The 15,105-nt window shown below is 45.6% G+C and overlaps 1 long non-coding RNA gene across 3 annotated transcripts in view; it reads left to right on the top strand.

The window, feature by feature from the left end:
- Positions 1–15,105, top strand: part of LOC146177535 (uncharacterized) — a 201,798-nt gene that overhangs the window by 34,776 nt on the left and 151,917 nt on the right. The window contains exon 2 of one of the 3 annotated variants that reach the window (XR_014701045.1): positions 5,684–7,194. The exons of the other annotated variants lie outside the window; for them this stretch is intronic. This is a non-coding gene — a long non-coding RNA (uncharacterized LOC146177535). Of the gene's footprint in view, positions 1–5,683; positions 7,195–15,105 lie in introns of those variants that run through there. 3 annotated transcript variants of the gene reach the window in all.

The raw sequence follows: 15,105 nt of genomic DNA on the forward strand, positions 1-15,105 counted from the left end.
GGGTTTGCTTTTAAGCCGTATATTATGACTTCTTTAACAATCGTGGTAGTCCTAGCCATTGGAGAGCACAGGATGAAAAATGTTCTTGCCCTCGGCAAGTTTGGAAACTGGGGAATGTTTTACGCACCATATAGTGTGGCTGAGAAGTAGACCTCCCAGGCTCTAAACTTCTGACAAAGGCTGTACATAGTGCGTTTCCTTTACTTTGCCTCATAACGTGAACTAGCACAAACGCATACAAAGAGGCTGAGACTTTATCAAATCAGCTCTCATCACACAACTTCCAAGAAAATAATTACGTTTCATGAACCCCTTGCGCGTATTAATGGCAAGAAATCATAGTACGCAACTTATTTTGTTAAAGAAAGGAGTCCTATTTTCTTGCAGCAATCTGCAGAAACAATCACTGCGACCACCACCTTCATGAGCGATGGCATTTTGGCAGCCGGCTGAAGTCAAACACGTGACTTTCCTTTCCAGTCCGCTCTTTGCATTCCAGAACGACGACAGTGTAGCAATGTGGTAGGCCATTATTACTGTTCCTACACTGCCGGCCTCGGAATGTGAACAAAAATATGCTTGCAGGCGATTGCGTAAGCCGTACAGAAAGCTGTACGCCTTCGCATCACCTGTGCCGAACCACCAAGTGAGCGTTCAGTTGGTCATGCAGAAAAAAACTTTTATGCCTTTTTCCTTCGAACCTCTCAAACGTGACATGGTGAACCAACCCATACGCTTGAGCAAGACGCAAAGAACACGAACACTGCAAACTTGCTGGTACAATAAATGCCCGTTTGCCTTAAAAATCACCTGTTGACGGCACTTCACAGGCGTACATACTTTTGCAACAGTTATGCACGCAAAACGCAACACATTTCACGATGGTTCACAGTCGATGAAGCACATTTAACTATCGTTGAAACATGGTCGAACCCGTCTCACCGTGCAAGAAGCCATGTTGGTGAGAGCAAGGTTACAGTGCTCTAGAATCTTGGGCAGTGTCTCGTGCGGAGGTGGAGCATGGGCTCTTATTGCGATGAGTGCTGCGCCTTCTGTCGGGGGCGCTTCATGTAACAGGTGTGCGCTGCGAGCTGTCCGTTACGCTGCCGCTGTACGCTCCGTTAGCGTCGGCTCATCATATCTGCACTGCATGGTGCGCTTAATTCGATATTTAGTGATTTGTTTTCGCCCATTTCTTTAGTAATTTTAACATTTCAACCATAATATCTTGTTTCTTGGTCTGCGCTGCTGTATAGCACTGATAATAACAGTGACGATATCACTGTTACTGGCGCGGTGCGCACTATTGCCGACTGTTAGTCACAAGCTAAATAAAGCATAGGTCACAGGTATCCGCGGGTGTTCTGACTGCATTTCATGTTTCCGAACCTATGCGAGTCTACCGCACACAGTTGGATACATATATTTCACAGAGAGAAGACATTCATTCGAAGCCTGCGGTGTTTCGAAACTCGCGAATCTTGGAATTTTGTCTGAATAGCAGAGCTCTTCGACATTTTCGTGGCTTTAAAGAGCTCTTGCATTGTGCAAAAAAAAAAAATGGTCATGGTGTAGACAGTCATTTATTCAAGTTCCATTCATGGCACAACATACAAATCAGAGCCTTGGTAGTCTACATACACCACGTTCAGTTACATCTCCTCAACTTAAGGTGCTTCAGCCGTCCTCTCTGGGAGCTCCTATCGTAGTTCAATGATTTCGTGTAAAATCGGAACCTGAGGAGCGCATAAAATTTAACAATTCGAAAGGAGACATCGCTATCATGTGCAGAGCAGCCAACCGCTGGAAGGTGAACACCGCAAAGAAAGGAAGCGAACTCTGACATACTTGCTGCACTAATCTTTCTCGAGCTAAAAAAAATAGTAAACGAATCTTCAAGTGTGGTGATTAATTTGGCAAGTTGGCCGGAAGGATACAGTAAGCCACCGCAATCAAATTGCTGAATGGACTCATTTTGTGAGTTCTGGCTTGCAGCCACCTTGCTTATTGTCAAGCATTTTGCACAAAGGCTGCAGCCTGCTTTCTGTAGCGCCTTGCGGGCTACATACCCAGCAACATAGTGCACAAGGCGGCTTGAACTTTTTTCAGCAATGTAATCAATATTGTCTTCAGGAGGAAGAAAATTAAAAGCTGATTCTGCATCATCTAGCGTTCCTTCTTCAACCAGTTGGTCTAGTGCATCAATAGGGTTTGGACGTCTTTCAGTGCGTGCCATTCCATTATGTCCAAGCAATGAGTTTATAATTTCGGAGCTGCAGTTTCCTGTTTTGGGAGGCTGTCATCATCATCATCATCAGCCTGATTATACCCACTGCAGGGCGAAGGCCTCTCCCATATTTCTCCAGTTTACCCGGTTCTGTGCAAGCTGCATCCACTTGACCCCTGCGAACTTCTTAACCTCATCCGCCCACCTAACTTTCTGCCGCCCCCTGCTACACTTTCCTTCCCTTGGAATCCAGTTTGTTACCCTCAGCGACCATCGGTTATCCTCTCTTCGCACTACATGTCCTGCCCATGTCCATTTCTTTTTCTTAATTTCCACTAGAATGTTTGGGAGGCTGTGCTAGGTTTAAAAAGAGAGGGCATTCACCGCAACTAGAAACTGTGCTGGGGTCGGATGATCATTATTTCCATTGAACTGCCTCACAATTCCAAACAAATTTTCTAGCTTGTCTTGGTTAAGCTTTGCTGTGAGTAAGTATTTAAAACTACACTGTGAGCAAAGATAGTGCATAAGGTCAAGCGTTGACTGCAGTGTCACACGAAGCCCCTCTGCTGTGCTGTCACTAAGAAATCCATTTTTTGAGTTGTGTGCATGCAATTTCCATTCTTTCAAGAAATCGAGAAATTCCTTCAAAAACAAAGCATGAGGGGAATTTGGTTTTATAGCAGATGAAGTTCGTACTGTCATTATCTTAATCAACTTCGACATCCGAGAAATGAATTTCTCAGTGTTCTGTGCTGAACAGCCGTATGCTTTCTCACTTGTTGGCGGTAAAAGAACAGTCCTTTTAATACTTCTTCGCTGAAAAGCTGAAGTGCGGGGGCAACACGCATCTTCTCAAAATTGTTGGAGGAAGACGTTCTTTAGTAATGTGAGGCATTACTTTCAATGTCACGTTGGCACTGTCATGTTTCCATGCTTCGTGTATATAACCAGCATGCACACGACCATTCGGTATGTTAAATCCAGTGTTCAGAAATGCATTTCGCACATTCTTAACTAAATGCGGAAAGTCTGAAAAAAAGTCAAGAGCACGACTGTCGTCTGCAGGATGAAGGCATTTGCACCGGATGCTTGTAGCAGCACCTGCATTTCATGGAGAATGAAAGAATAGTTTATATCAGGTTCAATGCCACTTGATATGGCTAACCAATAGGAATTTTAATAATAATATTACAAGTACCACAAAACAATGGCTTGAATAAGCAGTCATACAAAATTATACAACAGCTTACCTCTAACCCCGAACTTCCTCCACATGCTGCGATTCCAGGTGGCCCCATCACAGATTACTCCATCAACAAACAGGCCTGCCTTTTCACACAGCAGCGTTGCTTCGAGCACTATCTTTGCGAGCGCTTCTGCCTTCACATTGCTCTTTGACACGAAAATTCCCAAAATTCGCATCCATTTTCCTGCAACAAGATACAAAGGTCACAACACTGAGAAACTGATTTGGGGAATGATTGTTTGGTTATTTATTATTTCTAGTTTATCATCCTAAAATAAAGCACTAGTTGGATTCTTGGGGGTGAAAAATTATGGGGGAGCATTAAAGGCTTATATTTCCTTACCTGTAAAGGGCTGGAAAGCAGCTACCAATCCATGGTCAGCGAGGACCGCTCCAGAATTCTAGGCATCAAATTCTCCTAGATCCACAAACCCTTCAATGGAGCCTGCAGAGAATAGTCAATCATGCAGCATGGCAAAATTAGAACCACTACTACAAGGTAGCACCACAAATGAATAAGGGAGTAATTATAATGTGCATCTTAAGTTTTCAGTTTCTTTTATAGCTGATTATCTGTCAAACCCTTACAAAAACATGAAAACAGTGAAATCATACCTGAAGATTTCACATCGATGTGTTCCGACTGCTTCATTTCATCAAAAACTATCATGCCATGTCTGTTGAACTCGTCTATTGTCTGTTTTTTCACTGATAGTTGCAAAAATGTTTGGGTTGAAACCAAAGCCACTATTGAAGTGCTGCGTGGCTTTTCTGAGGCAGGTGCGACCTGGCAAAGTCATAATTTCATGCCGCCTCAAATGTTCATATAGCTTAGGACTGCGCATTCTCATAAGAATGCACTCTAGAAGCCATTCGTTTTCATATTTCATTCTTTTCTTTGATTTTCTCTGAGCTGCTTTTAAGCATGCCTGAACAGCGGCTTGTTGTTTGCAAGGCAGGCCCTTAATTCTCTCAGAAAGAATTTCTTCAGGAAGCTGCTCGTTTTTTGTTTTCATCATGTCTAGGTCCATGCTTGCTTTGTTCAGCTTCATCTTCAGTCGTCGCAGCACCCGGCGCACGTTCGTAATTTTGCTCTTGGTAACCACCTTTCGACACCGTCTTCTAGACAGCTGGTTCTGTGCCATCTTGCGCTGGTACTTGCAGTGAACACATGCAACGGCAGTACCGTCCTTGACCACAAGCGTACACTTCTGGGAAAAGAAATTTCCACTGATCGGCGCGCACTCACCAGCAACTGGTTGTATGCCTGCACCAGCGCACAACTTAAGCCCACTAACGTGTTCAATTAGTGCCTCCGCCTCTATTGGATTTGAAATGTCTTGCTGGAACAACTTTTTTCCTCTTATAAAAACTTCAGCCACAACAGCCTCCTCACCCGATTTCGTAGCCGACATATCAATTTTGACTAGCTTTTTCATGGTCAATTTGCTGCTGTCTCCGTCAGCATCCAGCTCACACTCGGCATAGTGGAAAGCTTTTTCACAGCTTGGCAAGGCGATCCTTGACCACGTTTCGGGAGTTTTTAGGTTTTCATATGGCGTACATTCGTTTTTCTTGACAAAAACCTCACTGTTGGGCTCCTCGGGACTGTCGCCGTCAGATATCGGCTGATCTTCATGAGTTCTTAAACAGCGTCTCCGCTTCGCTGCATGAACTGTCTTATCACATATATTCCTGACTTTCCTCTTCTTCGGCAGCGACTTTGAAACATATTTTGGTGCGTCCGGAAATATGGTCGGAACGGCGTCGTCAGTAAGCAGTGGCCGGCCTCGAGGGATCTCCACTACTTCACCATTGATAGCTGTTTTATATGTGCGCTGAATGAAAACTGGTTCAAAATGACGCTTGCACGCAATGCTTGCTTCGTTCAGCTGTCTGCTCTCTTGATGTTCCGTGACCACACCTCACGGCGATCGGTGTCGATGGGTACACGGAAGAGGGACCGAACTTTCTTGCACGAGCGGTAACCGCTGTTACAGCCCGGCACAAAACATGTTGTGTCCCTTTTGTCGCGTCTTCTTTCCGTCATCGTGCACGCATTGCTCAGATGTTCCAAATGGAGAGCACAGATGAGATGTCCACAGCACACCAAGAAAGCGCAACACATGGCGAAGAGTGTGCAGAACACCGAAATATAATTTCCTCAAACCAACACGTGCATGGTCTGCGCTCGTCTCTGCATGCAGGCGAACAGGGCTCTGCTTGGCGCACCCCGCACCCTTTGGCACACCTGTTACTGGCAGCGCCCCCTGGGTGTCAAGTGTTCCTGTCATCGCAGCGGCGACCCCGCTCCTCTATTGTTCCCTGGACCGGACGACACACTGCCCAAGATTCTAGAGCACTGTAGCAATGTAGCCGTGATGGCCTTGATAGCTACCAGCAGCTACCTGGCTGTGAAAGGAGGAGAGGATAGTGAAAGTTCATTTCTGTTTTAGCTTCGCTACAAAAAAGACGCTTGAGTGTATGTTATTTCTAGTGCTGTATTTTGGCATAAGGGCATATTGGTGACAGTAGAAACCAGAGCATTACCCAGGAAATTTCCAGTTGGGGACAATGTGGAATTAAAGCCGTGCTGCTCATTTTGGCATTCTTTTTACATTTTCCAATGATTCTTTTTTTCCAGTGATGGTTCAGCAAAGCCGAACAAAGTGACATGATATTTGTCGTAGAACATCATAGTTTCGAAAAGATTCAACTGTGTCAAATTTGCTATCGGCAGCACGACAAATGAAATGGCAGAGTAGGAAGTTCGTTGACTATTGTGCACAGCCGTGTCTTGCTGTGCATGCAGATAATACATGCTGAACAATGCTTTCTGGTAGATGTCCCGACAAAGATTAGATGACGTAGATAACTTTCTCTCTTTTTCCTTTCTAATTAGTTTTGCGCGTCTTTTCCTACGCGTTTAGAAAGTGCTGTGTTTGATGTGATGTAAGAAGATTGAATGCAGCCCTTTTAAAACATCTATGCAGTAGGTAATTTGAAGAGGCGCCATGCTAAGGTGCACAGGCTGCAAACTGTGCATGTACGCAGTCAGTGTTCCGATGAGATGTAGGCATCATTGGCGGCGAACATGTATTGCCGAGAGCTTTGCAGAATGCCCATACCCAGTTGAATCTTGGCAATACCAAACCATGTTTGGAAAGGGTGGGCCTGATGCGCACATGCGCTTGGCAGCTGCAGCAGTATCAGTCAACTGACTTATTTTTAAGAGTAGCTTCATTCATTACATCATCACATCCTCGAAGCCTTGGCTCATTCATTGTTCATTGTCAGAGTCTAAGAACCCAAAAACCCCAAATATTCTGGCATGGACCCAACATCCCTCCAATGTGACCTTTTCACGCGCTCGGTAATCGCAGGAAGTCATCACCGAGACGTCACAAAAAGGCGGGTGGTCGTTCAATGCCCGGCATAGCCGGTAAACAAACGTGAAAAATGAGACGAAGACGCGTTGACTTGAAACAACAATAAGAAGACATTTTGTAGGCTCAGGACGAGGATTACACAAAACATTAGATGGCAGCAATTAACAATCTAAAAAGGCAACGACACGAGTGAAGAAACAATCGAATTAAATACTCAGAATTACATATACAGGGTCAGCAATAGAAAGAAAGGTTGAAAGTTGGGCGAGTTGAATCTGATTCATTTTGAAGGTAGTGCGAAAAACTAGGACCAAGAGTAGAAGAAGCGCTCGTGTTGTGTTCTTCTACTCTTGGTCCTAGTTTTTCGCGCTACCTTCAAAATGAATAGAAAGAAAATTCAGGGCAGTATCGAACATACAATTGACCGAAGAACGCGGTGGAAGTCACTCGGATGACGCAGACGGGCGGCCCTCGAAGGCGACGATCCTTCTGGTGCGCCTTGCGGTCTGTGGATGCGGTGCCGGCAGCGGCAGCTCGGGTTTCCTTCTTCAGGAGCAAACTGGGCGGACTGACTTTGGGGCCCTGGCTTCTTTTTGAACCTTTGTCGATGATGCTTTGTGCGCATGGTCGGAGTCCAAAACAAAACACACACTTAGAGCGCACAAAGGTTTGAAAAAAAGTAATGCACAACAAAAACAACAGTCACGTAGGACCCAACTTCGGTTCTTCTAGGGGTCACATTGCCAGGGAAAAAAAATATACGGATATACAAAGAAAGCTCTATACTTTGGGCGTAGTAGGGGTGACTTTGAGTTGGTAAAGTATGACACAGGCAGCACGTATTCTTCTGCTCGAGCATGGAGAGAGTTGGAGCTAACACAGAGAAAGCTATACTGTTCTGAGGCAATGTGCACGTGCGCGTTCTTGCACACCTGATCGACGGTTACATATACAGGTCCCGTGAACATATTGGGTTTACAGAACAACAATTCAGCGTGTGTAATAAATGCAACAGGGGCAAATTAATGGATGTCATCTATTGTGAGACAGACCTATAATAGTTAAATTCTCCCTAACGAATTTCTCACACTGCCATAAATTTTATAATCATTACATTTTTTTATGCAATCTCTAAACCAGTAGTGATTGTATTTCGCTACTGCAAAGGTCTATATGAATGATATGTTCATGCTAATTGCAATTTGTTGAAAAAAAAAGAAATTGAACGAACTACAACTTAGCTGAGAGAATAAATATTGTGTACAAACGTTCAATATTTGCTGTGGTTCCCATCGCTGTGTTGATTCCACATTTTAATTTATCATGCTACATAGTAACAATGACGCTTCGTTCTGCTATTGCAGTCCTTGTCTTTACGCTTGGCATTGGCTTCAGATTCGCCAGTTTTGCCAAATCCTCTACATAGGATCATGGAGTCCACGTTGCGGAGCAACACTGCTGCCTTTTCTATGTCAATAATATGAACAGTTTTGACTATTGTGGCTTGCACTAAAACCGTCGCCTGGACTGTCTTTTCATCTGATGTCATAAGCACATACTTTTCAAAATATATGTTCTCATCTTCTAGAGCGCACACGCTGAATACCGTTAGGTTGCCGGCTCCAGCCATCAGGTGTCTAGGCCACTAAGCGCTGGGAAGATCACTCCTGCAAGTGTCAGTAATTTCTGGCACTTGGTTACAATAGCTTTCTGCACTACACGAGCCTGTTGGTTCTGTGCAAACAGGCACGCTTGATTCCTGGCGCTGGATCTTCGAAGGCAAACCACAGGTTGAAGTTCTTGATGTCCTCTTCTTTGGAGCTTTCTTTGAGAGATATGCAGGAACACTGGGAATATGGTTGGAACCGCATCTGGTTTCAGCACCGGCCGCTCTCGCAGAATGTGCACAGTTTCACCGTTTACCACGTGCGTGAAACAATGCTCAATAAACTGCTCGTCGAAATGACGCTCACATGCGCCGAGTTCGCGTCCAAAGATTTGTCAGCACGGGAGACGGCTCGTCGCCAAGCTTCGAAACGTGGAGGGTCCTTCGGCACAGAAAAGAGAGACACACGCTGAGCCTACTGCCTTGACGACACATAGCCGGACTTGCAGCCAGGGGCGATGCAGTGACTCTGCCTTGCTTTTTTTGCATTGGAGTTCATCTGTTCGGCAAAGTTCGGCACTCACATTAACATGTCAGCAACGAAACACATCTTGCAATAAATGAGAGAACATGCTGGCAGCCGCAAACAAATAGGAACACTGCCGCGCCTTCCAGACACCGCGAGAAACGGTATAAGTGCACAATCGCGTGACTGCATTGCCAGGCTGACTGCAGTGCCATCGCAGGCTTTGTGGCGGCGCATGAACCAGAGGATTGTGCATTTTCGGCGGATACGCTGGCGCTGGCGTCACCTCTTCCTTCTAGCCACCATACCTTTGCTGCTTTTTCTGGCGTTTTGAGATCTAACTCTGCCATTGCTCGGAGGTATCATATGAATTTGACGTACCGGGCTGGTCGTGCTGCATGGCGGCACCCTCAAACTCAGCGTCGGAGTAGCTGTTGTAGCGATCGTTGTCCATTTCTTGTAATTTGGGTGGATCCTGGGTGAGTCCGCTCATGAGGGGCTTGAAATTCGGTGGGTTCGGGTGGCGGGAGTCCATCTTGAGCCACGTCGGTGCCGTGGACGTGGCCTGGCCTCCGTCGTGCACCGTGCTCGTGTTAAGTTCAACGTTAGACTTAACTCTGTGACCACGTGGTGCCTTCAAAGTCCGGTAAATTGCCAAAAAACTGTGCCGTCTTGAGACCGGTGTCCGCGTGGTTCAGCTTACGAGACTTATCAAGTCCAAAAAGCTTTCAGTGGCCCAGTGGATCAAAGATAATAAAGGAGGCAATGGACCTATGTTATGCAATGCTAGCTCCTTCCTAAAATGAATGCTAATGTTAAAATCTTAATCATAAATGCCACGAGCTAATACCGCCATTCTACATGAAGTGAAATGCATAAAATCATTTGCACATGTAGTTTGCAAGAGACTTAATGGCAGTCCACTTTTTCGGAGAAAAACAGATGACCAGAAGAAAAAGCAGGTGCATCATGACTTGCACAGTGACAAAACACACTGTTGCACACCTTTTTCTCAGAACAACTGCTACTGAGTTTTCTCAATCACAAGTATTCATCAGATGTGATATTAAATTTCAATAAATGCGAGGGTTGCATGTCATAAACTTTTTACTGGTTAAAAAGCTGTACACATGACCAGCACAATGTTAGTGCTAAAAACGCATCTCTCATGGCATAGCAAGGTACTAGATAAAAGCAGCTATTTACACAGCTGTTTACAATATTCCACCACTGTACCTCTTCAAGCTTACTACCCTCCTACTAAATAACATACCTTCTGAAGCTCTGTGGGAGGAGGTGAGGGACAGTCAAGTACATTGCCAGGCCATCTGATACGTTTCTTTTGCAGCTTCCTGGCCAGCTCCTGTTTTGTCACTGCAACCATGGAATTTTGCAGCGAACAAAAATGTAATCAACTTCCTGTGATGTCACATGGACAGACATCACACCCCACATATTTCATCTCCATCAAAACACAACGGCCAACGCCTGGAGTGAACACAAGTAGTAGCAGAGTGCCTTTACCATAAAGGTCAAGCATAAGATCTCTATAGCAATCATTTCTGTTTTGTAAGAACTGCATATGAACATACAGAAAGCATAAATAAATACCAATCCATGCATTCCATGCTAATGAGGACTGATCATGTGCAGGTGACTGTTCCAAATTTGGAGGCAAGCTGTGTTGGGCTATCGTACCATCTACTTTAAAAATTGCTTTTCATGCAAATATTCTCATCTGCTGTGACCATGAGCCTACATGTTTTTAGTTCATTTATTATTTTCAGTTTCTTTCACTGGCGGCTGCAGCTTGAGATCAGCACCGAGTAAACCATGTTACTCTGCGCTTCACCTAATTTGGTCCCGTGCAATGAAAGGGGATATAAGCCATGCTAGCAGGAAATTGGCGAAAATGTGACGGCAATGAGCGGGTTCAGGGTGTGAGCTCCCAAGCACTGGAAAGTCGTTTTCATGGTTCAATAAACACGATGCTTAAAACTCGGCAAAGTCCTCGTTGGGTTTCCTTATTTCTCTTGCTGCTCAAGCGCATGCAGATCCACGAAGGAGATTGATAGTGTTTCTTTTTTATATAGACACGGTGTCAAAGACTGGGCTGCGATAGACCTGAAAGCCATCGCATGCAATGCAACAAAGACAATGCTGCTCCCATGTTTTCGCTGCAGTGATGGCATAAAAAAATCACACAGGTCACGTTTCCTGGCTGGTGCATCTCGTTAGTGTGAAAATTCCAACAACATGAATATAAGCCGCAAGGTGCACCACCCAAACAACATCACTCAGAGCACCAATTCTCTGTGCCCATGCTGCTCGTGGCGCGCTGTCATATCGTGACATGATGTCGTGAAAATTGATATATTAGACCTTCCGGCCTATGTAATCATACTGCGGAGGTGTATACCCAAAAAGAAAAAAATCTAACTCCTTTGTGAATCCGTAGTTGAGCACCACATGAAACATGGCGGAGCAACGAGAACAACGCCAGTGAGCACTAATGAAGGCTGCCACAGATGAATGAATTAAATACTGTGCCACTTACCAGCCAATTCCTCCACATCGCCAATGTAATAGCCTTGCTCCTCGTCGTCGTCCATCTTTGAACGCCAGTAGAAGTTCTTACATTTTGCAAGGTCTTTCGCCGACTCCGGTTTGAAATGTTTAATTAAAGAAGCGTGAACGACTGCCTTTGCACCGTCTTCGTACACGACTTAAGCATTCTTTGGGCTTTCTGCGCTCATGACCGAGCACATGACGACAGGATAACGGCACTAGAGAACCTCATGCTCAACAGAGTAGCCACGAAGCTTTCGGTGGCCCGGTGGATCTTGGTAGCATTGATCGGTCGAAAACTGCAGAGCGCATGTGGCGCACGTCCGCTCTCCTCCGGTGCCAAAAACATCATTCCTGGCACTACTGATTAATGGGGCATTTTCATTCATATTTGGACAACACAGTCCTTTATTGAGCCCATCAGGACTGGCAGAGATTCATGGTAACTCAGTGTTCACCACCTTTCCGGTTTGCCTGGCAGCACAGCTTTTAAAAATTGCTTACGGGTAACAGGCTTCACTTGATTGCCTTATTTGGTGCCAGCATTACCAGAATAGCCTGGTGAAAGTATCCTCACCGCTGCCTTGTCACATCCTGGGCTTTCTCTTTTGGAACTGCTTGCATTTCAAGCAGTCAAAGATAGCTTGCAGGGAAAAAAAAAACACAGTAGCAATGCTTGGCTAGCAGTCTCTGACTGAAGCATTTCAGCACTGTGGGATGATACCACATATTTCTCATAAAAAAGTCTTGCACTCCGCACAGCTGTTGCTGTTGCAGTCCCCGTGCTCGTTCCCATTGTTGACTAGCATTGTTGACTAGCACTCGCTGCTCTAGGAACAGATGGCGGCGGATGAGGTCTCTTGCCACGTCCAGAGGCCCCACCGCGGTGCTGATGGGATTGGCAGGATTGTGGGCAGCCCCGACCAGAAAGTGTGTTGTTCCTGATTTGCATACTTTCCCTTTTCCGGCCATGCAAGTGCATCCTGCGGTTACAACTTCTTTGTGTTTGATGCACGCCCAAGCAGTTCTCAGCTTCGCACTCAAAGATTTGGATGGGCATACTGTTCCCATTGAATAAGACAGTTAACTGGATATTTTGTGCGAGAGAATTCACCCTTCCCCCACTTTGAAGATAGTTATATGACTCAAGTGACCTCAACTTCTCCATCTGTTGAAAATCACATGCATTAGAGTTCACCAGGTAGAAGATGATATCCACAGTATTCACACACTGCCATTCACAAATGTCCTCTGACCATGGAGTGACTGCACCAGGGTGGCTGTATGTGCGAGAAAAAAAAAAAGAAAACAAATGTCTGCAATTTAATCGCTTTTAGCCTAAGAGAAAAATATATAGAAAAGTGCTTGCAGAAGAAGCAAAATGGACGTAATTTCCCGCAAAAACGAGTGAGATTGCATACGTGATGAGAATAACACTGAGCATCTGATCTTCTTGCCTTTAAAAGTAACAATAATGTATGCCTTGTAAGGAAAGGAAGGAATATGCACCAGACTACTGTACCCGATGTGTTTCTCCCTTTGGTACTTTGTCTAGAGTGAACGTGTAAGCTGCCCTGACAGCAGTAGTGGGAAGCACACTTGCAGTTACAATGTACGCGTAAACACTGTTCTGAATGCATTTCCACGTTCTAAAGGAATTTCTACATCAGGAATTAAGCACTGTACAGTACATAAACTATCTTATCAGCTGTAACAGGAAAATGTTGGCAAAATATGGCAGATACGTTTGAATGCATTCCTGAAGGTTTATTGCAGAAGGCGACTGTCACCTGTTAATAATTAGAAGGATTATTAACGATGCTTTCTTAATAGTGCGCAGACCTCCCAGACACCCTTAGAGTGAGTGGGGGTAGCTGTTCAGGTCGCAAAGGAGATGTCCTCGACTTGCATGACAAGCTCAGCCGGAATTCAACTACCTTGTAGTGACAGAAGGGGGTGGCCGTTTGGTGCCCAGCTTTCGCCGGTTCAAGCCATAGTAAGGGTCGGAGACAGAAGTAACAAACAAAACAAACTTTATACACAGCAAGAGACGATGCAAAGGAATACACAAGAACACTTGAAATGCACAGACGAGAGGTTCACAGAATACAAACTCTAAGCATGCATTTACAGAGGGATTCAATAGCACAGAGGCTTTACAACACAGATCAAACACGAGAGAGTCACATAAATAAGCACCAATTGTTCACCGGGCATTGTTGGAGTCCGACGCCTCGAGAGAGAGAGAAGAAACCTTTATTTAGCCGGATAGTTATATAGGGCCGAGTTATATTGCCCTACTAAATGGCCAGCAGGTCAAGCCTGTTAGCGACCTCGTAGGCGCGCTTGAGGATCCGGTCTTGTATGCACGGACCCTTGTATGCACGGGTCCGAGCTGCGCAGCAGGGTCTCCCAGTCATCTGGATGCAGGATTTCTCCTAATTCTGGAGGCGGGGGGTCCTCCCTGCATCCCCAGAGTATATGGTTGAGGGTAGCTCTTTCATCGCACAGTGTGCAGTCAAGAGAAAATTGACTGGGGAAAATATGTGAGAGAACTGCCGGGTTTGGAAAGGAGTTTGTTTGGAGTGTCCTCCAGGTAATTTCGTGTTCTTTGCTTAGACGCTTGCGCGGGGGCGGAAACTTCCTTCGTTCAAGGCGGAAGTGGTGGGTTAAATCATGAAATGATATAAGATTATCCTTGGCTGTCCCAAGAGCGGAGGTGGTCACCGCCCGGCCGACTAAACCTCGGGCTGTCTGATGAGCCGCCTCGTTTCCAGGGTTGCCAGAATATGCCGGTACCCAAATCAATTCAATGTCCCTATCTGGGAAGGGAATCTTATTAAGAATATTTAGAGTAGATTGCGCAATTCTACCTCGGGCGAAATTGTGTATGGCAGTCTTGGAGTCGCTGATGATATCTGCCTCTGAATTTGTAATGGCTAAAGCGATGGCTGCCTCCTCAGCCATTGCGGATGTGCGTACACGGAGGGAGGCTGAGAAGGCTGTGGCGTGTGTTCCCGTAACCCCTAGCACTGCAAATGCTCTTTTTGGAACTGCATACTCAGCCGCATCAACGTAGATAACACCCGGTTGGTGCTTATGAGTCTTATGAAGAGCCAGGGCCCTGGCCATCCTCCTACCCTCGTGGTGTATAGGATGCATGTTTTTGGGCAGAGGCTTAATGGTGAGCCGCTTCCTGATTGGTGTGAGTAGATCTCTCGGTTCATCTATTTCTGGCTCTGAATTCGCGTCCAGTGCGCCGAGGATGCTTCTGCCTGTTTTAGTTTTTGTCAGCCGCGCCATCTGTGCGGTGATGTGGGCCGCGCAAAGTTCCTCGAGTGTGTTGTGAATGCCGAGTTGAAGAAATTTTTCTGTAGATGTGTAATGAGGAAGCCCTAGTGCCGCTTTGAATGCTTGTCTCATGAGGCACTCCAGCTTGGTCTTCTCTGCGGCATAGAGCTGTAGGTAGGGCACTGAGTAGGTGAAGCGACTGAGAACAAATGCCTGCACTAATCTGCACAGGTCTTTCTCTCTCATGCC

Source organism: Amblyomma maculatum, chromosome 10, assembly GCF_055883805.1.
Source record: "Amblyomma maculatum isolate TAMU_Amacu chromosome 10, ASM5588380v1, whole genome shotgun sequence".
NCBI classification, from domain to species: Eukaryota; Metazoa; Arthropoda; class Arachnida; order Ixodida; family Ixodidae; genus Amblyomma; species Amblyomma maculatum.